This window comes from Mustela lutreola, chromosome 8, assembly GCF_030435805.1.
Source record: "Mustela lutreola isolate mMusLut2 chromosome 8, mMusLut2.pri, whole genome shotgun sequence".
NCBI classification, from domain to species: domain Eukaryota; kingdom Metazoa; phylum Chordata; class Mammalia; order Carnivora; family Mustelidae; genus Mustela; species Mustela lutreola.
The window spans coordinates 73,858,379-73,885,672 of record NC_081297.1 but is presented as its reverse complement, the minus strand read 5'-3'; the positions used below and the strand labels follow the sequence as shown (position 1 = coordinate 73,885,672).

Sequence of the window (27,294 nt, the reverse complement as noted above, 5' to 3'; positions counted from 1 at the left end):
AACTTTAAACTGATGAGTGCCTACTGTATGCCAGGCACTGTTCTAGTGCTTTATGTATATTTTATCATTGAAACCTCATGACAACCCTGAGAGATAACTATGGTTTCATAGGCACCTAGAGGTTGAGCATGACTGGCTCCAGAGCAATGGGGTCCTTATTATGCCTCAGTCTTTGGTTGAATACCAAAGTTAGCCTAATGGAATTTTATTTAGTCCAGCCTCACAACTTATCTTCCTCTAACTGCCTTTCTAAGACACTGGCTACCTGATGGCTCCAGGGGTGAGTAAATTACAATTTCCCAAAGCAACAAATTCCATCTCTGGAATATTTGTCTTCCTTGAGTTTATACCCATTAGTCAGGGCTTTACCTATTAGGATAATATAAAGAAAGTCTCCTACTTTTAATCTACAACTGAATACGGAGTTGAGGGTTTGTTTTTTGTTTTTGTTTTTGTTTTTGTTTTTTCTTCAGATGCCTTTACAGATTTCTGGAGTCACAAGATGAATTTAAGAGTTTTTGGCACATTTATATTAACCAAGATTTGTAAGCTTCCTCTTTACTTTGTGTAATCTATTGATCTTTTACTTCTGGTTATATTTATAATTTTTAAGAAATTTAAAGTGTTCCACTCAAAAAATATTTCATTATAAACACGTATTGCATGGAGCAGTGGGTGTAGTGCATTACAATGAATTCTGAAATGCTGAAAAGAAATAAAAAAAAAAAGGAAAAATATTTTCAAAATGTAAAGGAAGCCTAAATATATCAGTAACTTCATAATTTTCAATGTTTTGCCACCTATGCTTTATCCATCCATTTTTTCCCTTTTCTTTCCTGTTGTTTAAGTATTTCTTTTTTTTTTTTTTTTTTTTTTAAAGATTTATTTATTTATTTGACAGAGAGAGAGATCACAAGTAGGCAGAGAGGCAGGCAGAGAGAGGAAGGGAAGCAGGCTCCTTGCTGAGCAGAGAGCCCGATGTGGGACTCGATCCCAGGACCCTGAGATCATGACCTGAGCCGAAGGCAGCGGCTTAACCCACTGAGCCACCCAGGCGCCCCTGTTTAAGTATTTCAAAGCAAATAATGGACATTTTATTATTTTAGTCCTACATATCAAATTATAAATATTGCTGTACATAACCACAGTATGTTCTTTGCATTTTGAAAAGGTGAACCTGATTTTAGAAAATATTGCTTCTGAGCTGCTTAAACTCCACACTTTGGGAGGAAGGTCAGCTTAAATATTTCTAAAAGTTGTATCATGGTTTTAAGAAATTTTTAGTAGTTTTTAAACATTTCTTCCTCATTTCTAAGTGAATCAGTGGCTTTGAAATCTTATTTTTGAGTACTCATCAAACACCCCCATCCTTTTTTTATGTTGAAATTGTAAGAAGAACATAAGATTTTGAGAGCTGCATATCCCTTGTAAACAGCTTCCTTTTCTTCTAAATGACTAATATGAGAGAAAGGAAGTTTTAAATAGCTCCTGGTTCACCACAGGAAGTGTAGGGCATAAAGTTAATTGTGTAAAATATTACACACGTTTTCAAAAAAAAAAAAGGAACAGACAGAAAAGAAACACAATGAGCTTCTAACTTTAAATATTCTAACTTCCAGGTCCTATATTTTTCTTCTAGAAGTTCAGATCTGGGCATTTTCTTGAATTTTACAAATTTGTTTTAATGTTTTTTTCCTAATGTGTCATTTCCTTTCATTGTTAAAATAATGAAATGCCTATGCTAGAATAGTTGTAATGAACAACAATAAACAGAAGAAATAAAATCACCCAGGAATGCCAATATTAAAAAGTAGCTAGATGTTGGTGCTATATAAGAGATGTAAGTAGACATTTTTTTAAAGATTTATTTATTTAATTTAGAGAGCAAGAGAGTAAAAGAGAGCTGATGCACATGTGAGCAGGAGGAAGGGCAGAGGGAGGGGGAGAGAAGCTCAAGCAGACTCTGCGCTGAGTGTGGAGCTTGATACGGGCCTCGATGCCACGACCTTGAAATCATGACCTGAGATGAAGCCAAGAATCTGACGCTTAACTGATTGAGCCACCCAGGCACCCCAGATATAAGTGGATTTTAATATTTTTTATACCCTAACATCATATTGTGCAGTATTTCACATATACTATTCCAACTTATACTTGTACCATGATATTGTCTAACTATTTAAAAAGTTCCTGGATATTGGTGGTGTTTTTTTTCTTATTTGCTATCAGACATACTACGTTTTTTAATTTATTGAGATATAGCTCACGTACTGTACAGTTCATCCAATTAAAGTGTGTAATACAATCGTTTTTAGAGTATTTACAAGTATGTGCAACCATCACCACAGTAATTTTTAGAACATTTTCATCAAAAAAGAAACTTCACCCATCTCATTGCCTCTCTGCCCCCCCCAACCCTAAGCAATAACCATTACTCTACCTGGTCTTTTGTGATTGGCTTCTTTCACTTACTATAATAATTTCAAGGATCATCCTTGGTGTAGCATGTATTAGAACTTTACTCCATTGGATATACCACTTTTTGTTTATTCATTTGTCAGTTGATGGTATACACAATGTTTGAAAATGAATAATCTTACACTTAAATCTTTGCATTATTCGTATTATTAGATATTAGAATTTTAAAAGTAAAATTGGTTGAATAAAGGGTATGAGTTCTTTCAGGGTTTTTATTTTTTATTAAAAAAAATTTTAAGGATTTTATTTATTTATTTGTCAGAGAGAGAGAGAGAGCGCGCACGTGCAAGCGCAGAAGCAGAGGTGGAGAGAGAAGCGGGCTCCCTGCCAAGCAAGGAGCCCAATGTGGGACTTGATCCCCGCACCCTAGGATCATGATCTGAGCCGAAGGCAGCAGCTTAACCACTGAGCCACACAGGCTTACCTCTTTCAGGCTTTTTAATACAAACTGTAGAGTATTTAAAAGTTGATATCACATGGGGTGCCTGGGTGGCTCAGTGGGTTAACGCCTCTGCCTTTGTCTCAGGTCATGATCTCAGGGTCCTGGGATTAAGCCCCATATCGGGCTCTCTGCTCAGCGGGGAGCCTGCTTCCTCCTCTCTCTCTGCCTGCCTCTCTGCCTACTTGTGATCTCTTTCAAATAAATAAATAAAATCTTAAAAAAAAAAGTTGATATCACAACTGATGGTTCAATTTGCATTTCTTTGATTATTTAGGAGGACAAGCAATTGTTCATATTCTCTGATTAGAATTCTATGCATTTTAGTGTATCTTGCCCCATTTTATCTTGTGATGCCTTATTTTAAATTGCTTGCAAGTATTCTTTTCAAAAGGAGGATCTTGCCCTCTCATGTATGTTGCTCTTTTTAAAAAATAATTTCTTTCTTTCTTTCTTTCTTTCTTTCTTTCTTTCTTTCGAGAGAGAACACATGCAGGGCAAGGACAGGCGCAAAGGGAGAAGTAGTTTCCCTGCTCAGCAGGAAGCCCTGCTCGGATCTCAATTCCAGGACCCCAGGATCATGACCTGAGCAGAAGGCAGTCGCTTAATCCGCTGAGCCGCCAGGCGCTCCTGCAAATATGCTGTTCTGCTCATTCTTTTGTTCTCAGTATAATTGCCACTTCTCTCATCTAGCCTCCCTAGACATCTCAGTTCAAGTTAAGGACTCCCTACTCAGTTATGCCTTGCATCTTCATATAAAAATTGTTCAGTTTACCTTTTTGCCTGTTTGACTGTGAACAGGGTGACTGGAGAGTCCCCACGTGGGGCTGTACCTATATTTTGCCCAGGGGCAGCAGCTGAGGAGAACCAGCGGACCCTGAAATCCAGCCCTTCTTAATTCCATAATTTGCCAACAGGGGGCACCTTTTCCCTCCAGTTTCCACTGAGGTACCTGGTGGCAGCAGCAACCATGGAGAGACTAATCTACGTTGTCATTGCATTTTCAATTTCTACACATTGTTGACTCAAATACATTGTTGGAGGAGAGAAAGGAGGAAAGAAAAGAAGAAAGGACATTAATCTCTAAACTACCATGTATTTTATAAATATATTATCTCTGTCCTTTTCCTAATAAAATTCTAGTGTATTTTTGTGTATAAGATTTTAAAAAATTAAAAATTCATTTAATGTAATATTCCTTTTTATGGTAGATTAAAATATATATGTATGTGTGTGTGTGATACACACACACACATACAGAAAGTACTTCTGCATCTTTAGTTTTTTACATTATAGCCCCATAATACATTTGGAACTTACTGTGATATACATTGTAAGAAATAAACCTGATACCCTCCTTCAATAATTTGTATTTCTTCTGAACTATTTAATAATTCATTTCTTCCCTATTGATTCATGATGTTTCCCTGATTACCTCTAAACTCTCATATACACCAAGCTCTCCTTTATTTTTATTTATTTATTTGAGGTCGAGAGAGAGCATGAGTGGAGAGGGACAGAGCAAGAGGGAGAGAGAAAATCTTAAGCAGGCTGCATTGCCCAGCAAAGAACCTGTTGTGGGGCTCGATTACATGACCCTGAGATCATAACCTCAGCTGAAATTAAGAATGGGTCGTTTAATAGACTGTCACCCAGGTGCCCCACTAAGGTCTCTTGGATCAATTGTTTCATTGCCTAACAATATTTGCAATGATTTTCTACTCTTCTAATATTTTTGCCTATAATATACTTTAATGTCTAATAGAACAAATCTCTCATAATTTCCTTTTTAAAATTTTTCTTAGTTTTTCCCACAAACTTGTTTTTCTGGTGCTTTTAGACACATCATGTTTAATTCCACTGATGGAATAAAACCAATGACATTTTGATTGAGATTATTTTATATTTGTAAATTCATTTAGGATTAATTAATATCTTCCCATATATTTATTACTTAATTTATCCAGAAACAAAAACATTTACTCCAATCTCATCATATACTTTAGTAATTTAAGTGTCTTTTCTGTGTGTGTGTGTGTGTGTGTGTGTATGTATTTGTGTATTTAAAAGACCCTGTACACATTTCTTGTTAGAACAATCTGGGTTTTTAAAATTTTTTTAAATTTTTTCTATTTATTGTTTCATTGCTATTTATATAAACATTTTTCCCATTATGTTTATAAAGTCTTTACTGTTATTATACTATAAGCTAATTTTTAGCATAAAACTTTAATTTCATCTTTTTAATAAACTCTTACTAATTCTAAGAAATTGGTGATCACTCACTTCGGTTTCTAGAGTCGTATTACTTGCAAATAGTGAAACTCAAGGAGTTACTCTTTTGTTGCTTCTGTTTATCTTACATTCTATCCCAAATTTACAAAAGAATGTTAAATAATCTAGCTGTGTTCATCATTAGATATTAAAATATGCTTCTGATAGCAAATAATAAGGGATTTTGAGTTCCTTGGGGTCTGCTCTCCTTTTTCTGTTTTTGAATCTTCAGCACCCATTACATTACCTAGAATAAGGGAGGTGCACTATAAAAAAGTTTCATCAACAAATTTGTTTAAATAAATGGAAATGCCTTTGTGTAAATACCTGGCAGTGAAATTGCTAGATCATAAGGTAGTTCTGCTTTCAACTTTTTGAGGAACCTCTATATTGTTTTTTCAAAGTGACTGCACCAGTTTGCATTCCCAACAACAGTGTAAGAGGGTTCCTCTTTCTCCACATCTTTGCCAACAGCTGTTGTTTTATGTGTTGTCAATTTTAGCCATTTTGACAAGTGTGAGTTGATGTATCATTGCAGTTTTGATTTGCATTTCCCTGATGATCGGTGATCATGAGTATCTTTTCATGTGTCTGTTGGCCATCTGGATGTTTCTTTGGAAAAATATCTATTCATGTGTTCTGCCCATTTTTAATTGGATTAGTTGTTATTTGGGTGTTGAGTTGTGTCAGTACTTTATATATTTTAAATAGTGACCTTTTAATAGGTATGTCATTTGCAGATATCTTCTCTTATCCCATAGGTTGCTTTTTAGTTTTGTTGACTGTTTCCTTTGCTTGGCAGAAGCTTTTTATTTTGGTGATACAGCCCAAGTGTCCATCAACGGATGAACAGATAAAGAAGAGTTGGTATATACACACAATGGAATATTACTCAGCCCCCCAAAAAACAAAGAAATCTTTGTCCTTTGCAATGACAATGGATGGATCTAGAGAGTATAATGCTCAGCAAAATAAGTCAAAGAAAGACAAATACCACATGATTTCACTCCTATGTGGAATTTAAAACAAAACAAACAAGCAAAAGGAAAAAAAAAAAAAAGAGAGGCTAACCAAGAGATAGACCCTTAACTATAGAGAACAAACTGATGGTTACTAGAGGGGAGGTGGTAAGGAATGGGGAAAACAGGCGATGGGGAGTAAGGAGGGCACTTGCCGTCAGGAGCACTGGGTGTTGTATGGAAGTGTTGATCACGATATTAAGTTATTCACCTGAAACGACTATTACACTGTATGTTAACTAACTGGAATTTAAATATAAACTTAAAATAAATAAGTAAATAGGAATGTCTCTAAAGTCTCCCTATTGATTATGATCCACATTGAGCATCCATCTTTCTATTCCCAAATGTATGAGTTTGTTTTTTTAAGTGATGTTTAGTAAAGTGCTTTCTAATTTTAAGAGTAGGAATTGCCAATATTCTTAGTTATATGTTTCTAGAGGATTATTTCTTAAAATATAGATAATATGCATGTTCTTTATTAGCATAAACTTTATAGTTATGGCACCTGGGTGGCTCAGGCAGTTAAGCTTAGGTCATGAGATTGAGCCCCACGATGGGCTCCATGTCTGTCCGAGATTCTTGCCTTCTCCCTCTGCACCCACCCACCGTGCTCCCTCTCTCTTTAGATCAAAGTAAATAAATCTTTAAAAAACCCCAGAACACTTTACTGCAGGAGTTATGCCAATAAAAAGAAATCTACTAAGTGCCTATTTATGTAAGTGTGTTTTCTTCATGATGTTTTCAGTCTTTTATAATGTTACCAAACTAATACGGATGTAAAGTTTTTGTCTTTGCCAAATGACATAGGAATATAAACTTTAGTTTTTCTTGGAACTAAGCCAGGCTTATATAAATAAACAATGACCACAACCATTTTAAACATATTTTAGATATTAATCTGGAAGTTTTACCCATGGCATTTTTTGTTACTGTTAATTTCACCAAAGGACTGTGGACGAATACATTTTGAAGTTTTTAAGTATTTTTTAAATGTCACCAGTAGATCCATTTTCATAAAATTGTCTTCAAAACCTTCCAGGTAAATGATAATCTCCAAACCTATGTATTTTAGACGGACACAGTAGAGATAAGCATTATGACTAGTATATTATTTTGTGATCTTTCTTCACATCCTCAGTCTCAAGAAATTTCTTGGGTTTGGTTTTATCAAGAGCTCTGTATTTTAATTCAGCTTCATAGAATGCTCTTTTTAAATAAAACTCGGATGTTAATGATATTCTAATATAATTATTTATTTCTACGCAGCATTCATCTTTTAATGTAAGTCTATCTTAGCAATTTCTTTACTTACTTTTCGATAAACCCCTGGCCTCCAGGTTTTGCCCAGGGGCTCTAAAGCTTATAACTTGTTGGAATGAAAGATTCCCACCCTCTTTTTTCCCAGTGTGTATTAATGTAAGAGATCACAGTGACCACCACTTCCCTCAAACTCTGGCTTTAAATGGGTCTCACATTTAGAGAGGCACAGTGAAGTCACAAGTAATTGTGGTTGGAAGCTGCACTTCTGGATCACACAGCAATGCTCTGTCATTAAACATTCAATCTTGTCTCCTACCCTGGAAGATGGCCCGAGTGTGTGATGGCTCTCCCTCAGTGATACAGCTGAAACCAAAGAGTAGCTATGTTACGTCAATAACCCCTTAAAAACTGTAAACTTACTGCTTTCAAAGATTGAAACATATAAAACATCTTCGGCCACCCAGGCTGCTTATACAGGCTGCCTTGTCTCCTCCTAGAATATTAGACCATGTGTTAGTAGATATTAGGCACAATTGCATAGTATAAGCTTATGTCGTGAAGACCTGATGTATGGCATTGCTGGACATTACAGAGCAGAGAAAAGATGGTATTTACACAAAGTTTTTAGCAGTTCACATCATGGATCCCAGATAGGATTCACCCAAGCTGGTAAAGTTCAAATATAACAAAGTATTAGATAAATTATCAAGCTAAATGAACGCAAAAACATATCACCTTATAAGTTAATTTTACTCTCTAGCTGGCTAGGATACTATTGTGTAGGTTGACCTTTTTTTCTTTCCTCTCCAGTTTGCCTCTTGCCACTGAGGAGTACAAAAAAAGGCTTGAGATCTCTTTTTGCATCCATTGTCTGCTTTCAAATGTTTGAGACTTCCTTTAAATTTGAAGCGACAACTCTGTTGCACACTGAATATAAACTCAGCTGCATAATGAAGACTTGTTCATCCAACTGCCTTGAACAGGTAGAGCATTCATTGGAAGCTTTCCAGCCCTTGGAAAATGGAAATTTTTAGTGATGGGAAAGGTGACACTCCTTGCATTTTAACCAGTGACTTGAAAGTTAATGTTTAAGCTGTCTTCAACTTTTCAAGTGCTGGTGACACAGCTGAAGAAAGATTTAAATAAATAGGACCATGTCGGATTTTTACTGTAGGAGGGCTTATGTTTTGTTGCTCTAGAACAAAGCACCCACCAGCGGTGAGCCCCATGTTGCCTGGGTCTATGTAGTTCTGGGTGGGTGGTAAGGCCTGGTTTAGTACGTCAGTTAATCTGGTTAGTTTTTTAATGGAAGCCTATTTTCAGAACCGAAATATTAAAAGGTGATGACTTAAACCTAAATTGAAAGTAGAAGCAGTTTCTCCCTTCCTTATTTTACACAGAAGCAGACCTGAGCTGCCGCAATCTTGGGGATGTTCAATATTGCAACAAAGGAAGCAAAACAGAGATGAAGGACTCCTGTGCAAGGAGGGGCCATTTTCATAATAACAGGATTACAAACTGCCCTTTTCTGGTGAAAACCGTCTGTGACTCATAAAATGTCCTTTGCTGTTTACTGCACAGCATAGCTTAGAAAGAAATGGAGACAGAAACCAGCAAATTTGCAAATCAGAGAGGCTCTTCTGGCTGTATCAGTAGCCTTAACCACTTAAGTGTGCAAAATGCAATGGAAGAAAGAAAACCTCCTTAGAAACCTGCTGGACTCCTTTCTCACCACTCCCCACCTGGAACCCCATGCCATCTGGCTTTCTGAGCACCACCTTGGGCTCAGTGCACTCTCTACTGCGTAAGCCTGTTCCAGAAGGAACACCATGTCTGCTCCCTAAGTCTGACTTAGTCTCTTATCTCTCCTCTAACTTATCTTACTCTATCATTATTCTTAGCACTCTGTATTTAATTCCATTTACTACACAGGCTCTGGCCTATGTGTCCTGTTCCTCATTCTATCCCAAACGCCTGGCACTTAGAAGTCCTTCAATAAATATTTATTGAATGAATGAGTTCATTGCAGATGCATTAAGGAATTTTTGCAATTAAAATTTTAAAAATAATAGCAGGATGCAATCTTGGTTAGCACACTCAAGTGTGCAAACATTATGGCTGTCTTTATTTTCTTTCAATCAATTAAATTCAGACTTCAAACTGTAGTTCTGCCAGATGGCAGACAATTCCATCTCTGTGATTTAGGGGCTGGATCCTTCCTTGTGGTTGCACAGACTCAGGTTTCTTTGTGATCCAGGAATTGGCAGAAAGACCTCTGAGGTCCTTATGGTGCTGCTCCCAGTCCAAGACTGCAGAAATCCTACTGATTCCTGTCCTGGGGCTCCAAAGGGTTTGGGAATCTGAGCTCCTGACCACAGCCCAGCTTTCCTAGTCACTCCTGGAAGGAATTTGTTTTGGAGCCTGATCACTGCCTTCTTACCTGGCAACCCAGGCTCTGGCTCTCCCACATCTCACTTTTAACTTTAAAAAAAATTTTTTTTAATCTTAGGGAAATCTTACCTAGCCCACTCTCTTGCCCTCCCCCCCCCCAAAATAACACCTCACTTTCATTGGCATTTAACCTAATCTCTTAAAAAGGACAGTCCGTAGAATAACAAAAGCTGGGAAGGAATCTTCTCTCTGAGCCCATAAATCTTGGGCAAGAAACACAAAAGAGCATAAATTATGAGTAAGAAATGCTCCCCATTCCTATTTCATATCTAATACAAGAAAAAACACTGAGAGCAAAAATCCAACATAATTTCCAGCAATGATGACAATTACAACATCTTGTTACTTCTTGACTCACCTAAGTGATGATTTGGGCTAGGTGACCCAGGATGCAAATAATCCTGTTTAGATACAAGATTCATAAATAATGCAAAGGGGCAAAGAAGGTCAGAACTATTTCCCACAGGTACTAGCTAAGCTGGGCACCAATTTCTGGAAAGGAATGTCTGGAAATTAAAACCTCAAACACACTGTGCTGTATTTAAAGTTTTTTCCTCTCCTTTCCCTTTCATATATATATGATACGCATGTATATATATGTATGTATATATATATGTATCATACATAGGCATATATAATAAATTACATATAATTATAAATTATTTATATCATGTGTATTATGTGATATATAACATATACCACATATCAAAATATAATTATAGGCCATATAATAAACATGCAACATATACTATGTTATTACATATTGTATACCTATATGAATATATACATATATATGCATGTATTTAAAAGCTTACATATAGTAAACAAGTACCTTTATAATAAGCTTAAGAATGGTTATTCTAGGAGGAAAAAGGAACTATGGAAAAAGGGTTATTCCAAAGGTAGTGGGAAAAAATTTTGAGGGGTGAGATATTTTAGAGAACAGTGAAGAATCTGTCATGTGGACTGGCCTTTAGACTAAAGCATAAGACAAGAGGATTACAGAAATCAGGTAAATAAAAACTAAAGTCACTATATCATTAATGTCTTTTGTGCAGTATTCACTGTATCCCAAGGGCATCAGCAGGTTTGGTATCAAGAGAATTTGGCCACAATAGAAGGACATGTTTGCTGTTTCGGAGGGACTGGAGATGACTTCCTTGGCTCAGGCAGAGTGGCCTACAGTATTCTCCGTCATGTGGTCAGCATTAGTCATCTTGCTTTTGCTGTATCAGAAGCAGGGACAATTCCCCTTTGACTTAATATTTATTGACTGTCTTCATGAATTTAGGAACTTGGCTAAACTCTGGGGATTCAGGAGTGAGGAAACCTTAAGGAGCGTCATGGAGTTTATAGTCCAATCAATGAAAAGCAGAAAAAAATACAGTTAAATCCTTCTTGGTAGGCTAAGTAATACACTGATGGACACATGAGATAAATAACTTAGGGACCTCAGGCATATTTGGAAAAATATAGGTAAGAGTTCCCAAATCCTGCTATTTGCCTGCTGTGAGTCTCTGTGGATTCCTAGTCTGGTATGGCCAACCAACAGAAGTGGGTTATAGCATACAATGTGTAAATTAACCATGTAGGAATCCAAATTTTGATCTCAATTTTTGGAACAGGTCTCATTTTGTTGTCTCTAAGTCATGAGTTATAGTCAAAGAGACTCTTATTTGATCTTATTTGAGGTTTTGACATATTCTTAGCCAAAGCAAATTTTAACAACTGCAATTACGATCTGGACCCCATGCCTTCCACATTGTTGGGTACCTCTTTTCTGTCCCTACAGAGTCCTTTCAGGTGAGAACTATCTCCAAGTTACACCGTTCTGTGTTTGAATACCAGCTTCCCCTCTTCCTTAGACAATGTATAACTTCTCTAACATGATTTCTTAAAAATTAGGAGTAATATTTACCTGTTACTGGTGTTGAACTTAAACAGGTCATATGTGTAAAATATCTTGAGTAAAGCAGGATTCATAGGTGCTCAGTAAATTTTGTTTCCCTTCATTTCCAACTGCCCATCCCCACTTTTATTTCCTATGTAGCTGTTTAAACTATAGAAAGATCCTTCTAGCCCTACACAATCATTGCTGAGAACTGAAGAAAATGGCTTTAAGTTTTACCCTTGTTGTTTCCACAATGTCCTTGAGCCAGAAGTATGAAGAAATATCACATACTAGAAAAGCAGGGTCACTCTCTCACATAATTCCACATTTGCAAAGTATGGTTTCTCTTCTCTTTCTTGTTTCTGCTACAGCAAGTGCTTTGGGCACTAAGATGTTAGTCTTTTAAAAAATTTTTACTCCTCTTTAGGGTCACTTATAGACAGAAAGTGTGTGCATGTGTGTGTGTGTGCAGAGCGTCAAGGAATAAAAAAAATCCTGACTTAGCTTTTGTAACCAGCAGAAATGCTTCTTCTCTTTCATCTCTACTTCTTATTCTTGCCAGACATCTCCTTGGAATATGGTGAAATGTGTATTTTTGTATTATATCCCTTGTTACTTGCTTTTTTAGTATTCCTTTTTTTTTTAGCCTGGTGTCTAGAGAACTTGTTATGATATCCTCAAAAGATGCAATACATTTTGATGATAAAATCACTCCAAATGTTTATATTAATTTATTATTATATAGTTTTTATTTTTATTGATATTTCTCTTTCAGTTGCAACACTGTGTATAAATGTCCTCTATCATTCTCTTCTATTTATTTTTCGAATAAGAAAAGTAAAGGCCATAATTCCTTGACGCCTTATCCAACTTTCTTTTAAGCAATGCAATCTCCTTTTTAAATGATTCTTTAGTACCTTAATATTGTTTTCTATGGTGAATATAGCACAAGATTTTTTTGGCTGGTCTCTATCAATTGTTCAGTAATTGGATTGAGTCACAGAAATTTGCCAGTAAGAGACTGACACAGTTGAATATCCTCTCTATTCTGTTCAAGTCTTATTCCCTCTGCAGACTTTTCATCTGGACAGTATTTGTAACAGATACTGCAAGAAATGGAGCTAATCTTAGCTGTTTATACCATCTTGCCATTAAGTGTTCAATAGTATTTACTGAATGAGAACTGATGTGCCTTTTAAAGAAGATGGTTGCCTTGACTGTGATTACATCAGAAGTTTTACTCTATTTTCTATCAAAATTTTCCATTTCTGATTCTTTCCTTCTGGAATTTACCTAAACTGTTTTCTATATCTTGTTGTGATACTTCCAGGTCTGTTTACCCTAGTTTGGTTCTAGTTTGGGTTTGTCCCATAATTGATAATAGAAGCTTAAAATAATACATGAAACTCAAGACAGAAGAACAATGAAGACAGGGATAGTCTAGTTGGCTGTCTTCCAAGAGGCCTTCTCCCAGAGCGCAGAGCAAACCTGGCACAGTCCTGTGTGACTGTGGACTTGGCGGCCCAGATACTCATCCCCTATAGTAACACATTCCCACTGAACTGGTTCAAGGACATTCACATAAATCAAACTCACCATCCCTCCAGGTAGTTTAAAACAAAAATGTTAATGTATCAATTTAGAATAAGAAATATAACTGTTGTATGGACCAGAATACACATATCATCCTGCATAGTGCTTTTCTCTCCTGTAATAATAATAAATGCCATAATAATAACTCAATGTTTTGACAGAACTAGAAGGAAGTCAATACTAGCTGCTCCGTGAGCATGAAATCAGAGAAGTGACTAGGTGATTTAAATGTTTAGAAATAATAGACTACCTAGTTAAGGTGTTTTCCCCTTCAACACAAATTCTAAACTTTATTTCTTCCAATTGCCAGTTCTAATATTTCCCTGATCCTTCACACTCACAAATGATCTCACTGCCCTCCTACTTTTACAGTAGGAACTCTGATTTCCTGTTACTCCACCTACAAACTTATCTGTCTCCATCAGTGCCCCTTCTTCCTTCCTTTAGGTTATGCCAAAACCTTCCTAAGGTTAATTCCAATCCTGTTATTTATACTCCAGATCACACATCGATGGGGCCTCTACTTGGAGTTCATTCAATAGATTATCTCCTCAGCCTTTTGCTCTTTCTATATTAAAAAGTAATACAATGTTCAGTACTCTTCATGCCACCCCTCCATCATCTCTTGGCCAGATTTGAATTTTGAATTGAACTCATTGTCTCCCGACCCTGTGGTCTGGCTTCAGCCCACGCCATTTTCCTGAAATAGCTCTTGGCATGAGAACCACCAAAGTCCCTGCCACGAATCCAGACACATGGTGGCACACTTGTCCGTTGTCTCCCTGGTCTCTCACTCGTTGTTCTCCATGGGTGTTCCTAACTCTCTGGCTACTCTTTATCCTCTTTTTTGGATATCTTCTTTCTTATCCCAAGTGTTCTTTTGCTTCCCTATAGCTTTTTTTTTTTCCTGAAAGATTTCATTTTTTGCTCTGGGTCATTTATTATTTTTAAATTGGAAGGAAACCTATCTGTAGCTCACGTTTTTCTCTTAGCTCTTTCCCTGTAGGTATAAGGACTTACTACTCATATGTTTTTGCAGACATGTAACATCTGCGATTCTAAAATTGAACTTGCCTTTGCCTCTTTTCTCCTTCCCATTGGGTCTTGCTCCATTGCTGGTGGTTGTTGGCGTGATAAATGGCAATACCCTCACTTAATTGGTGAATTTCATATTTCCTCCTTTGTACCTTCACATGAAATTGATTGCCGAATTCCGTCTATTCTGTGACCAAAATTTTTTTTCAAATCCATCAAATTCATTCTTCCAGCAAATCCATTCTTACTGCATGGCCCCACTTAGGATATCATCATCTCTTTCCTTGATTCCTTCACACCTCTCCAAAATTTTTTCCTCCAGGTTTGATCTTTAGGTCTCTTTTGCACCCTAAGAGTACCCCTGGCATAGTAATCACTTGAAAGCACGAGTCTTTGTACATCACCATTTTAAGCAAAACTCTGTGGTACCTGGTACCTACTCTGTTGTTTTTGGGTAAAATCCAAAGTCCCTGACTTACAAGGTCCTTCATGATGCAGCCTTGGCTCACCTTCCCAGATTTATCTTCTACCTCTTTTGCGATTATTCTATAATTCAGCTATTAGATTTGCCTTGAGGACTGGAAGGCTTATTTTGCCAGCTACTGGGACTATTGTTAGTAGACAGCCCTTAGCTGTCTTCCCTCCTCAGAATTATCTTAGCTGAAGAGAATTCTCTCACACAAGTTCAGCACTCTCCATTCCCAAATTGCTTCTATCCAATGACTGGTCCACATGGAGTAATAAAGACTTGCTCCCATCATCTCAACTCAGAACCATCCTGAGGATTACTTCAACTTCAGAACTCTTGACAGGTATGGCCTTCTCTCACCTTACTTTTCTATTCTAAAAAGTTTCCCTTTTTAATGTATTCTTATAGTAACCTATATACCCCTCATTACAGTATTTACTACCCAACACTAATGACATCCCTAGATTGTAAACTCTATACTTTTATATCCTAGTGCCTATATAATAGATATTCATTAAACAACTGTTGAATTCATTCATTCAATTATTCATTCATTCATTCATTTGTAGGATCCCAAATCCAATGGTCAAGACATGCTCTCCAACAGTGCAGTCTGCTTTTGCTACACTTTCTATCAAAATTTATCTAATCATGACTTCTCCTGGATGAGCACTCAAATTTGCCTATTTTTTCTTGAAGGTTTTTTTTTTTTTTTTAAGTTTGCTTATTATGTTCTTTATCTGAGTTTTCCTGGTTGACCACCAATCCCTTTCAGAGAAATATATTTGTTCTTGAGGTATGTTAATATATTTAATTAGGTAAGGATAGTGTGGCTAATCTGAGTGCATTTGTGTCTCTTTGGAATGATTTCAATGTATCATGTTAGGTCTCATCTGCTTTTGTTGATTTTATGCTTCGGTTTTTTCCCAAGTTCTTGTGGGAGTTGGGAGCTCCCCTTTGTATTTCCCATGTTCCGGCTGCCAGTAACAACATATCTTTGTGGTGGAAGGGACTGTATCAACATTTTTCTGTCTCGGTTCTTTTTCTGGTTTGCAATAAAACAAATATATTTTCCAACTGTTGGTAGCAACTTATCATGTTTTCTTAGGCAGATTTTTACTTGTAAATGGAAAGAAACACTCATTTAGGGGAAAAGGTAACACTGGAATGTAGAGATAATCAGAACTAAGAGTTAAGATTCTGAGTTGTGTTACAGACACTGTAATGTGAAAATTAATGCCTCATTAATATTGAAACAATAACCGAAGTCTAAGCCATTCGTAAAACACTTAGCATTCCCATGCCCAGCTCACTGTACATACTGCCTTGGGCTTTAGCACTCACCACTGTGCAGAATTGCTCTCCGGTGTTACCCAGTCCAAAGGGTACCTTGAAGTCTTTCTAGCTCTTGTCCTTACTTGTAAACACTTCCTCTTCTACATACTTTCCTCCACTCTTCCCCCTGTTTTCCCTCTCATACCTCACTGTACCTCCTGGGGCACTTCTTTTCTCTTTCCTTCTTCACCTTCCAGGGTTCCCTCTCTTCTCCTTGCATGCATAGTGGTTTCTTGAATCCTCAAATTTTGTCATGCAGTCTTAGTCCTTCTCTTTCTCCCGTTAGAACAATTACTGTGTTGTGTTGTTTCACAGTTGTTTGAAAATTAGTTTCACTAGAATGTGAGTGACTTCAGAGTAGAGAGTGTCTTTTGTGTACCTAATACACAAAGCAGAGCCAAACTCAGTAGGTATACAATACAGTAGTCCTCCTTCCTCTACCTTATCTCTCACTGGAGGGCTAAAACCACAATAATACCAAACCTATATAAAGGCATACCTCATCTTACTGTGCTTCACAGATACTTTTTGCTTTAAAGATTTTATTTATTTATTTAGAGAGAGTGCGTGAGCACAAGGAGGGGGAGCTGCACAGGGAAAGGGAGAAGCAGGCTCCCCGCTGACCAGGGAGCTGGACATGGGGCTTGATTCCGGACCCCAAAATCATGACCTGAGCTGAAGGAGAGGCTTAACCAACTAAGGCACACAGGCACTCCCCACCCCCTGCTTTTTTAATTGAAGGTTTGTGGCAACCCTGCAAAGAGCACGTTTATCAGCATCACTCTTCCAACAGCCTTTGTTCACTTCAGGTCTCTTTGTCATATTTTGGTAATTCTCCAACACTTCAAACTTTTTCGTTATTATTATACTTGTTATGGTGATCTGTGATTATAACACATTGAAAACTCAGATGATGAATTCACTTTATTTGTTTGTTTATTTATTTATTTTTGAGAGAGAGAGAGAGTATCTTAAGCAGGTTCTATACCCAGCATGGAGCCCAACATGGGGCTCAATCTCATGACCCTGAGATCATGACCTGAGCTGAAATTGTGAGCCAGACACTTAACCCACTGAGCCATCTAGGCACCCTGATGGTAAACACATTTTAGCAATAGAGTATTTTTAAATTGAAGTATGTACATTTTTTTTTTAGATATTATGCTATTGCATACTTTATAGAGTGCAGTATATTATAAACATGTTTTATATGCAGTGGGGGAAATAATTTAATTTGACTAATTTTATTGCAATATTCACTTTATTGTGGTGGTCTGGACTGAACTTCAATTATCTCTGAGGTATGCTTGTGTACTATGTTTTTTATGCATACCTACCTACCTATGATAAAGTTTAATTTATAAATTAGGTGCAGCAAGAGATTAGCATAATAACTATAATAAAATAAAAGTGTTATGGCAATATACTATAATAAAAGTTATGTGAATGTGGTCTCTCTCAAAATATCTTATTGTATTGTGCTCACCTGTTTTCTTGTGCTTATGGATGGTCATCTGCTCCAGTCTGCAGTTGACCGCAGTAGCTGAAACTGCAGAAAGCAAAGCTGCAGATAAAGGGGGACTACTGTAATTATTGATAAATGACTGGATATCCTGAAATAGTCTTATTTTGGCAGTCTAAATTTGCCTTCTTATTAATCTCAATTACTGTAAAATAATTTGACAATAAAAGTTTTAAATATTATAGGAAGATGTGTGCTTTTTAAAACAGATTTAAAAGAAATCATCCACTTTGGATAGTCATCTAAATTTTCCAGAAACTAGTACTTGTTGTGAAAGATATGATTGATACATAGCTCTTCATTTGGAACTCAAGCATGTATATGCCTTTCTATTATAATTACTTTTGCTAGTGCTATGAAACTATGTTCTAATGATATCATTTATTTATTGAGTTTGTAAAAACAATGCTGCTCCTAAAAAGAAAATTTCCAGTCACTTTTTTCCTATAAAAGAATATAGAGATTCTTTACGTTCATCATGTCATTATTTTTATTATTTTACTAGCAGAGATTAAGTATCATGACCAATAACTTATTTTATTTAACCCAAGAAATGTTTTTGATCACCTATAATATGCCCAGCATCATGTAGGCAATGACATATTTTGGGTGAAATTGATATCAGATTCATTTTTTATACTACTATTCCTATTTTTCTGTGATCCTCTTAATAGACATTTGCACTTCTGAAATTTTTATTAACATAATATATTATTTGTTTCAGGGGTACAGGTCTGTGATTCATTACTCTTACACAGTTCATAGCATTCACTACAGCACAGATCCTCCCCAGTGTCCATCACCCAGCCATCCCTTCCCTCCCACCCCACTGCCCTCCAGAAATCCTCAGTTTGTTTCCTGAGATTAAGAGTCTCTTATGGTTTGTCTCCTTCTCTGGCTTCATCATGTTTCATCTTTCCCTCCATTCCCTTATGATCCTCTGTCTTGTTCCTCAAATTTCTCATATCAGCGAGATTATATGATAATAGTCTTTCTCTGATTGACTTATTTTGCTCAGCACAATACCCTCTGGTTACATCCATGCCATTGCAAATGGCAAGATTTTGGCATTTTTTGGTGTCTGCATAGTATTACATGATAGTTTGACTTCATCTTTGCCAATTAATATGCCTCTTATTTCTTTTTGTTGTCTGATTGCTGAGGCTAGGACTTCTAGTACTAGGCTCAATAGCAGTGGTGATAGTGGACAACCCTTCTGTGTTTTTGACCTTTGGGGAAAAGATCTCAGTTCTTCCCCATTTAGAATGATATTTGCTGTGGGTTTTCATAATATTGAGGTATGTACCCTCTATTCCTACACTGTGAAGAGTTTTGATCAAGAAAGGATGTTGTGCTTTGTCAAATGCTTTTTCAGCATCTATTGGGAATACTATATGGTTCTTATTCTTTCCTTTATTGGTGTGCTGTATCACATTGATTGATTGGCAGATGTTGAATGAACCTTGCAGCCCAGGAATAAATCCTCCTTGGTCATGGTGAATAATCCTTTTACTGTACTGTTGGATTCTGTTGGCTAGTATTTTGGTGAGAATTTTAGCATCCATGTTAATTAGGGATATTGATCATAATTCTCCTTTTGATGTGGTCTTTGACTGGTTTGGGGATCAAGGTAATGCTAGCCTTATAAAATGAGCTTGGAAGTTTTCCTTCAATTTCTATTTTTCAGACCAGTTTCAGGAGAATAGGTATTAATTCTTCTTTAAATGTATGGTAGAATTCCTCTGGGAAGCCATCTGTCACTGAACTCTTATTTTTTGGGAGATTTTTGATGACTGCTTCAATCTCCTTACTGGTTATGGGTCTGTTCAGGTTTTCTGTTTCTTCCTTGTTCAGTTTTGGTAGTTTATACCTCTCTAGGAATGCATCCATTTCTTCCAGATTGTCAGATTTGCTGGTGTGGAGTTGCTCATAATATGTTCTTATAATTATTTGTATTTCTTTGGTGTTGCTTGTGATCTCTCCTCTTTCATTCACCATTTTATTAGTTTGGATCCTTTCTCTTTTCTTTTGGATAAGTCCAGCCAGGGGTTTATCAATCTTATTAATTCTTTCAATGAACCAGCTCCTACTTTCATTGATCTGTTCTACTGTGTTTTTGTTTCTATTTCATTGATTTCTGCCCTGATCTTTATTATTTCTCTTCTCCTGCTGGGTTTAGGCTTTCTTTGCTGTTCTTTCTCCACCTCCTTTAGGTGTAGTGTTAGGTTGAGTATTTGAGACCTTTCTTGTTTCTTGAGAAAGGCTTGTAGTGCTATATACTTTCCTCTCAGTACTGCAGTTGCTGCATCTCAAAGATTTTGAACAGTTTTGTTTTCATTTTCGTTTGTTTCCATGAATTTTTAAAAAAAATTCTTCTTTAATTTCCTGGTAGATCCATTCATTCTTTAGTAGGATGCTCTTTAGGCTCCATGTATTGGAATTCTTTCCAACTTCCTCTGTGGCTGAGTTCTAGTTTCAAAGCACTGTGGTCTGAAAATATGAAGGGAATTATCCCAGTCTTTTGGTGCTGTCTGAGGCTTGATTTGTGACCCAGGATGTGATCTCTTCTGGAGAATGTTCTATGTGCACTAGAGAAGAATGTGTATTCTATTGTTTTGGGATGGAATGTTCTGAATATATCTGTGATGTCCATCTAAACCAGTGTGTCATTTAAAGCCTTTATTTCCTGATTGATCTTTTGCTTGGATGATCTGTCCATTTCAGTGAGGGTGGTGTTTAAGTCCCCTACTATTATTGTATTATTGTTGATGTGTTTCTTTGATTTCATTACTAATTGGGTTATATAATTGGATGATCCCATGTTAGGAGCCTAGACATTTATTTTTTTTTTTTAAAAGATTTTATTTATTTATTTGACAGAGAGAGATCACAGTAGACAGAGAGGCAGGCAGAGAGAGAGAGAGAGGGAAGCAGGCTCCCTGCCAAGCAGAGAGTCCGATGCGGGACTCGATCCCAGGACCCTGAGATCATGACCTGAGCCGAAGGCAGAGGCTTAACCCACTGAGCCACCCAGGTGCCCCAGGAGCCTAGACATTTAAAGTTGTTAGATATTCTTATCAAACAAACCCTTTAAGTATAATATAGTTTCCTTCCTCATCTCTTATTTTAGTCTTCGGCTTAAAATCTAACGTATCTGATATAAGGATTGCCATCTCAGCTTTCTTTTGATGTCCATTAACATGGTAAATTGTTTTCCACCCTCTCACTTTAAATCTTGAGGTGTCTTTGGGTCTAAAATGATTCTTTTGAAGACAGAATATTAATGGGTCTTATTTTTTTTATCCATTCTGATACACTGTTTCTTTTGATTGGGGTGTTTCACCCATTTACATTCAGGATAACTATTGAAAGATATGAATTTAGTTCCATCGTATTGCCTGTAAAATGACTGTTACTGTATATTGTCTCTGTTACTTTCTGGTCTGTTACTTTTAGGTTCTCTCTTTGCTTAGGAGACCCCTTTCAATATTTCCTGGAGAGCTGGTTTGGTGTTTGCAAGTTCTTTCAGTTTTCATTTGTCCTGGAAGCTTTTTATCTCTCCTATTTTCAATGCCAGCCTAGCTGGATATAGTATTTTTGGCTGCATGTTTTTCTCATTTAGTGCTCTGAATGTATCATACCAGTCCTTTCTGGCTGCCAGGTGTCTGTGGATTGGTCTGCTGCCAGTCTAATATTTCTACCAGTGTATGTTATAGACCTCTTGTCCTGAGCTGCTTTCAGGATCTTCTCTTTGTCTCTGAGACTTTTAAGTTTTACTATTAGATGATGGTGTGTTGACCCATTTTTACTGATTTTGAGGGAGATTCTCTGTGCCTCCTGGATTTTGATGCCTGTTTCCTTCCCTGTATTAGGGAAATTCTCTGCTATAATTTGCTTCAATATACATTCTACCCCTCTCTCTTTCTTCTTCTGAGATCCCAATTATTCTAATACTGTTTCATCTTATGGTATCACTTATCTTTTGAATTCTCCCCTCATGGTTCAGTACTTGTTTGTCTCTCTTTTTCTCAGCTTCTTTATTCTCCATCTTTTGTTCTTCTATATCACTAATTCTCTCTTCAGCCTCATTTATCCTAGAAGTAAGAGGCTCCATTTTCGATTGGACCTCATTAACAGATTTTCTGATTTCAACTTGGTTAGATTTTAGTTCTTTTATTTCCCCAGAAAGGGATTTTATTTCTCCAGAAAGGGATTTTCTAGTATCTTCTATGCTTTTTTCAAGCCCAGCTAGCATCTTTATAATTATCATTCTGAACTCTAGTTCTGACATCTTACTAATGTCCATATTGATTAGGCCTCTAGCAGTACTGCCTCTTATTCTCTTTTTTCCAGGTGAGTTTTTCCACCTTGTCATTTTATCCAGAGAAGAATAGATAAATGAGAGGAAAAATGCTAAAAGGGCAACAATAACCCCAGAAAAATGCACACCAACCAAATCAGAAGAGATCCAAAACTGTGGGAGAAGAAAGGGAAAAAAAAAATATAATGAGACTGGTGAATAGAACAGAGCCACACACTTGATTTTGTATGTATTCTATCCTATTAGAGGAAACTGCTTCCCAAAATGTAAAGGAAAGAAAAACATATATACATATACAAAAAAAATAAGGGTAAACATGATGAAGGGATGAAATATGGTTGTAAAGAGGAAAATTTATTTTTTTTAATTTTTTTAAAAGATTTTATTTATTTATCAGAGAGAGAGAGGGGAGAGAGCAAGCACAGGCAGACGGAGAGTCAGGCAGAGGCAGAGGGAGAAGCAGGCTCCCCGCCGAGCAAGGAGCCCGATGTGGGACTCGATCCCAGGATGCTGGGATCATGACCTGAGCCGAAGGCAGCCGCTCAACCAACTGAGCCACCCAGGCGTCCCTAAAGAGGAAAATTTAAAAAGATTTTTAAAAAGGACTTGATAAGAAGTTGGCTGAAAAAGAAACAACAACAACAACAAAAGAGAGAATGTAATCAGGCTGGAGACTAGAACAAAGGCATGCACTAGATTTGGGGTATATTTTGCTCTGTTAGAAGAAACTGTATGCTAAAATTTAAAAGAAAAAAACTTATATGTATATAAAAAATAAGGTTAAATTCAATGAAGGGATAGAATATGACTATAACAATGAAAATTTTAAAAGATTCTTAAAAAGATAATGATAAAATAGTTAAAATAGGTTAAAATAAGAAAAAGGAAAAATTAAAAAAATAGAGTAAGGAAAAACAAAATTTTAAAAATTTAACTTAGAAAAACTAAAGAATCATAGGGAAAAAACTATTAAATCTATGTGCTGCATTCCCCTATCTCTGAAGTTCCGCAGTTTTCATTGATCTGTGAACTTGGTCTTGGCTGGATGTTCTTGTTGATCTTCTGGGAGAGTGGCCTATTGCAGTGATTCTCAAATGGTGGAATTGCACTCCCCTTGTCATGGGCCAGGCTAAGTAATCTGCTTAATTTTGCTCTTGGTAGCTTTTATTCTTTGAATGCTTTCTGTACAGCTTTGGAGACTGGAACGAAAATGGCAGCCTCCCAATCTCTGGCCCAGAGGAATGACAGCTCTGAGCCCCACCTCTCCATGCACCCTCAGAGAAAAGCAGTCAATCCCTCCTGTCACCCTGGTCTCCAGCCACACTCTGTGCTCACCTAGCCTGTGACCCATCTTTTCTATCTCTGGCACATAGCCCTCTTTTAGAGACTCCAAACCCAGCAGATTCCCAAAGTGCGCTCCCACGCTGCTCCTTCCAGAGGATGAAGGGGGGGGTCTCCCCGAATCTGCCACTTGTGGGGTCCCTGCTCAAAAAGCAGTGGCCTGACTGTGTCTCAGATATCGGCTTGGGTAACCCCGAGCTGAGGTCCCCCTTCTCAGCTCCATCTCTGCAGCCAGATGCTCTGATACCTGGGAGCTCTGCTACACTGAGGCAACCCCAGTCTTTTTTGTGACCCCCTGAGTCCTGAGGCCACACTGTCACCATAAGTGCTCCACCCCTTCCTTAGGCCCTGGAGTGAGGTCCTTCAGGGGAGCCAACTTCCAAAAGTTCTGATTTTGTGCTCTGCTGCTCTACTGCTGGCTGGGACCCAGCCCCTTTCCCGACGGTCTATCTTCCCATATATTACCTCAGATTCACATATCAACAAGTCGTACGTTCCAGAAAGTGGTCACCTTTCTGCTCATAGAATTACTGCTATTGTTTTCTTCAATTTCCTGTTGAGTTTGTAGGTGTTCTGAATGGTTTGATAACTATCTAGCTGAACTCCTGGGACCAGAAGAAATTTGGGTCTCCTACTCCTCTGCCATCTTGCTCCTCCTCCTGCACTTCTAAATGTTTTAAATGAGGGTATAATATATACCCTCATTTAATACCCACATATAAATTTGGGAGACTGCTTTCCTGAGCAAACCAAGCACAAAGACTACAGATACTCTACGGTTGTAATTTCAGGGTAAATCAGAATTGACTTTAATGAGAGATTATTTCAACTGATAGAAAGAGAATATCACATCATGAGCACAGCTGTGATTTTTATCTTTTGTTCGGAAGCCAGAAAAGAAAGTTGCTTTCTCTATAAATAAAGCCCAGATGATAAAGGGTAGGTAGTTTCGGTGATTAGATAGCCTCTCTCTGGTTTAATGAAACTCATCTAAGAATAACAAAATGATAGAAAAAGGCTGGACTGAGAATCTGAGAACTTGATGTCCCATATGGTTCGGTTGTACTTTTTGGTGATTACTTTGGGAAGGTCAAGTTACTCCTCTGGTCTGCCATTTCCATTGATTCAATTACTTATCCAAATACCAGAAATTCATGGAATGGTTATTCTGTGCCAGGGATTATTTTGTTGGAGTGTGTGCATAGAACAAAATCCAAGATGTCTTCATGGAATTTACAGCATCAATGAAGTATTTCTGAGAACGAGGTTACATTACTTGGGTTATGATTCGTGGGTTATGTAAACTTTTGAATTATAGCCAGTATATCCAGTAAGTCCACTGGACTTCAGTTGGAATTTTCCTGTTTTGCTTACTTCATAAAAAATACTTCGCCCTAGACTTGTTAGTGTGATAAGTCATATTCTCCAATAAGTTTTCTACTTTTAAGGTAAAAAATTATATTTTATGAATTACTTTGTCTTATTTCTTATAATACATATTTGCTGTGGAGAATTTGAAAAACACAGACAAATATAAAAAGACCATAAGACTTACTTAAAATTCTATCACTTAACAAGAACCCCATTACACATGTGTTTATCTTGCCTACTTTTAGCAGTTTCATTAGGCATGTTCTTTTATTATTATTTTTGCAAAATTTGGATCAAAATTCTGTAATTTTATGTCATACTTTTCTATGTTATGAACAGTTTCTTATTTCCTCATATATAAACTCCCACACAAATTTCAGAGACTTCTTAGTTAATTTGATAAGTAAAATGGATTAATCCATTATTTTATTTATTATTTTGAGCGCCAATGAAGTTGAACATACACCTGATTATTTTTATTATGAAATAAGTTAGAAATATAGAATATAGGTAATAATATAATGAATAGCCTTATATCCAGTAATAAGCTTAAGAAAAAAAAGTTACAGATATAATTTTAGCCCCCAGTTCTTCTTGGATGGCTTTCTACTTTCCTCTTCCCAAAGATAACCACCAGCTGGAACTTATTATTCTCATGTATAATTTTTGTACTGTTACTGCAAATATATATATCCCTAAAGTATATGCAACATTGCACATTTTATGACATTAGAATATTTATATCACAGTAGAACATGTATCCTATGGTACCTTTTCAAAAGCCTAGATAGGATTTTTTGCTATTTAGTCATGTTGATACATGGAGCTCTAGTTCAATAATTTTTACAGCTTTATACAAATCTAGTATATGAATATATGAAATTTAAATGTTGATGGGTATTTAAGTAGTTCTCATTTTCATTATAAGCAAAAAATATTGCACTGAAAATTTTAATGCAATTTTCCTTGTGCATACGTGAGGGTGTCTCCATGGCCTAGCAGAGAAAGTGCTGGTTCTTAGGATGCATACATCTTCAGCTTTACTACATATTGCCATATTGGTGTCCAATGTGGTTGTCCTGAATTACTCTTCTAAAGTTCTATATATGTATTCTGGATGCTCCACACTCTGCCCAGTCATTGGTATCATCAAGCTTTAAATTTTAGTTAATCTGAGGTTGGTGAAATGGTATCTCAGGTAGGGCTTTAATTTGCACTTTCCTGAGTATTAGTGGGTTGAGCATCTTTTGACAAGTTCAATGACATTTTCTCTTCTACAAATTGCCTTTTATATCTTTTGTTCATATAAAAACTAGAATATCACAACCTCAGGATCATGACCCAATCTGAAATCAAGAGTTGGATGTTCAACTGACTGAGCCACCGAGGCTCTTTTAACATATTTGTATTAGTATGTTTTTGATTGTATGCATATCAAATCTCCCACTCTTTGTCCATCTTTTAAGTTTGTTGATGGAGCCTTTTTTAGGCCAAGTTTTAAGTTTTAATGTATTTGAATGTAGCCACCTTTTCTTTATGGATGGTAATGATTATATCTTATATTTTCCTAACTTAAGCTCATAAAATAGCCACACCCCTACAAAGCATTTAGTTTCATTTTTTCTTATAAAAATGTTCAATCCATATGAAATTTGTTTTTTAATGTGATGTGAGGAAGAAAATATGATTTGATATTTTTCTGCAACTAATGGTCTCAGTTTCTTTTATCAGATAGTCCATTCTCTTCCCACTATATACAACATAACTCTGCTCATATATAATTTCCATATATATAAGGGTATGTTTCTGGGTTTTCTATGCTGTTTTGGTGGTCATTTTGTATAGCTGCGCAATTAATGTGCCAATTAATGCTGATAGTATCATAATAAGACTCAACACGTTGCTTCATATGTTGTACAAACCATGCCTAGTATCTGATACTGGGCTGAAGGGATGAGTTCAGTCTGAAATCCAAATCTTGCTTTGTACACTCTGCCATAGGGCTGTGTCTGCTTGGAATGAGAGATGCATTTTCTAATTCACAGGAAAATGTCAGATACTTTCTCCTCCTTTGGGAAATTGACAAAAGGTAATAGAGGTCCTGACTCAATGTCTAATTGGGCAATTCTCCCAGTCTGTCCTTCTTCGAAAGTGCCTTGGGCTTTCCAGGCCCTTTATTCTTATTGAAATCTATGAGAATTTTTTGCTGAGATTTTCATTAGACTTGCACAATTTTTTTTTTTTTTTTTTTGTGGAACATTGGCATCACTTTGATATTTAATCTTCTCATTAATTGGTATGGTCTATCCATTTATTTATTATGCCTTGTTAATAATGCCCTTTAATATAGTCTAATAATTTCTTCATAAAGGTTTTAAAAATATTGTTAGGTCTATACTCAAGTTTTCTCTCTTTCTCATTAATTAATGAACATATTTTTCTTACTGTCCATTCGTAGTGAATTTCCTGTTCAGAATTTTAACTCATTTTTT

General features: G+C 36.6%; 1 long non-coding RNA gene across 4 annotated transcripts in view; it reads right to left on the bottom strand.

Moving 5' to 3' along the window:
* LOC131838875 (uncharacterized) overlaps nucleotides 1–8,423 on the bottom strand; it is a 92,201-nt gene extending 83,778 nt beyond the window's left edge. For all 4 annotated transcript variants that reach the window (XR_009356730.1, XR_009356726.1, XR_009356729.1 and 1 more), the window contains exon 1: nucleotides 8,263–8,423. This is a non-coding gene — a long non-coding RNA (uncharacterized LOC131838875). The remainder of the gene's footprint in view (nucleotides 1–8,262) is intronic.
* Nucleotides 8,424–27,294: the final 18,871 nt, after the last annotated feature.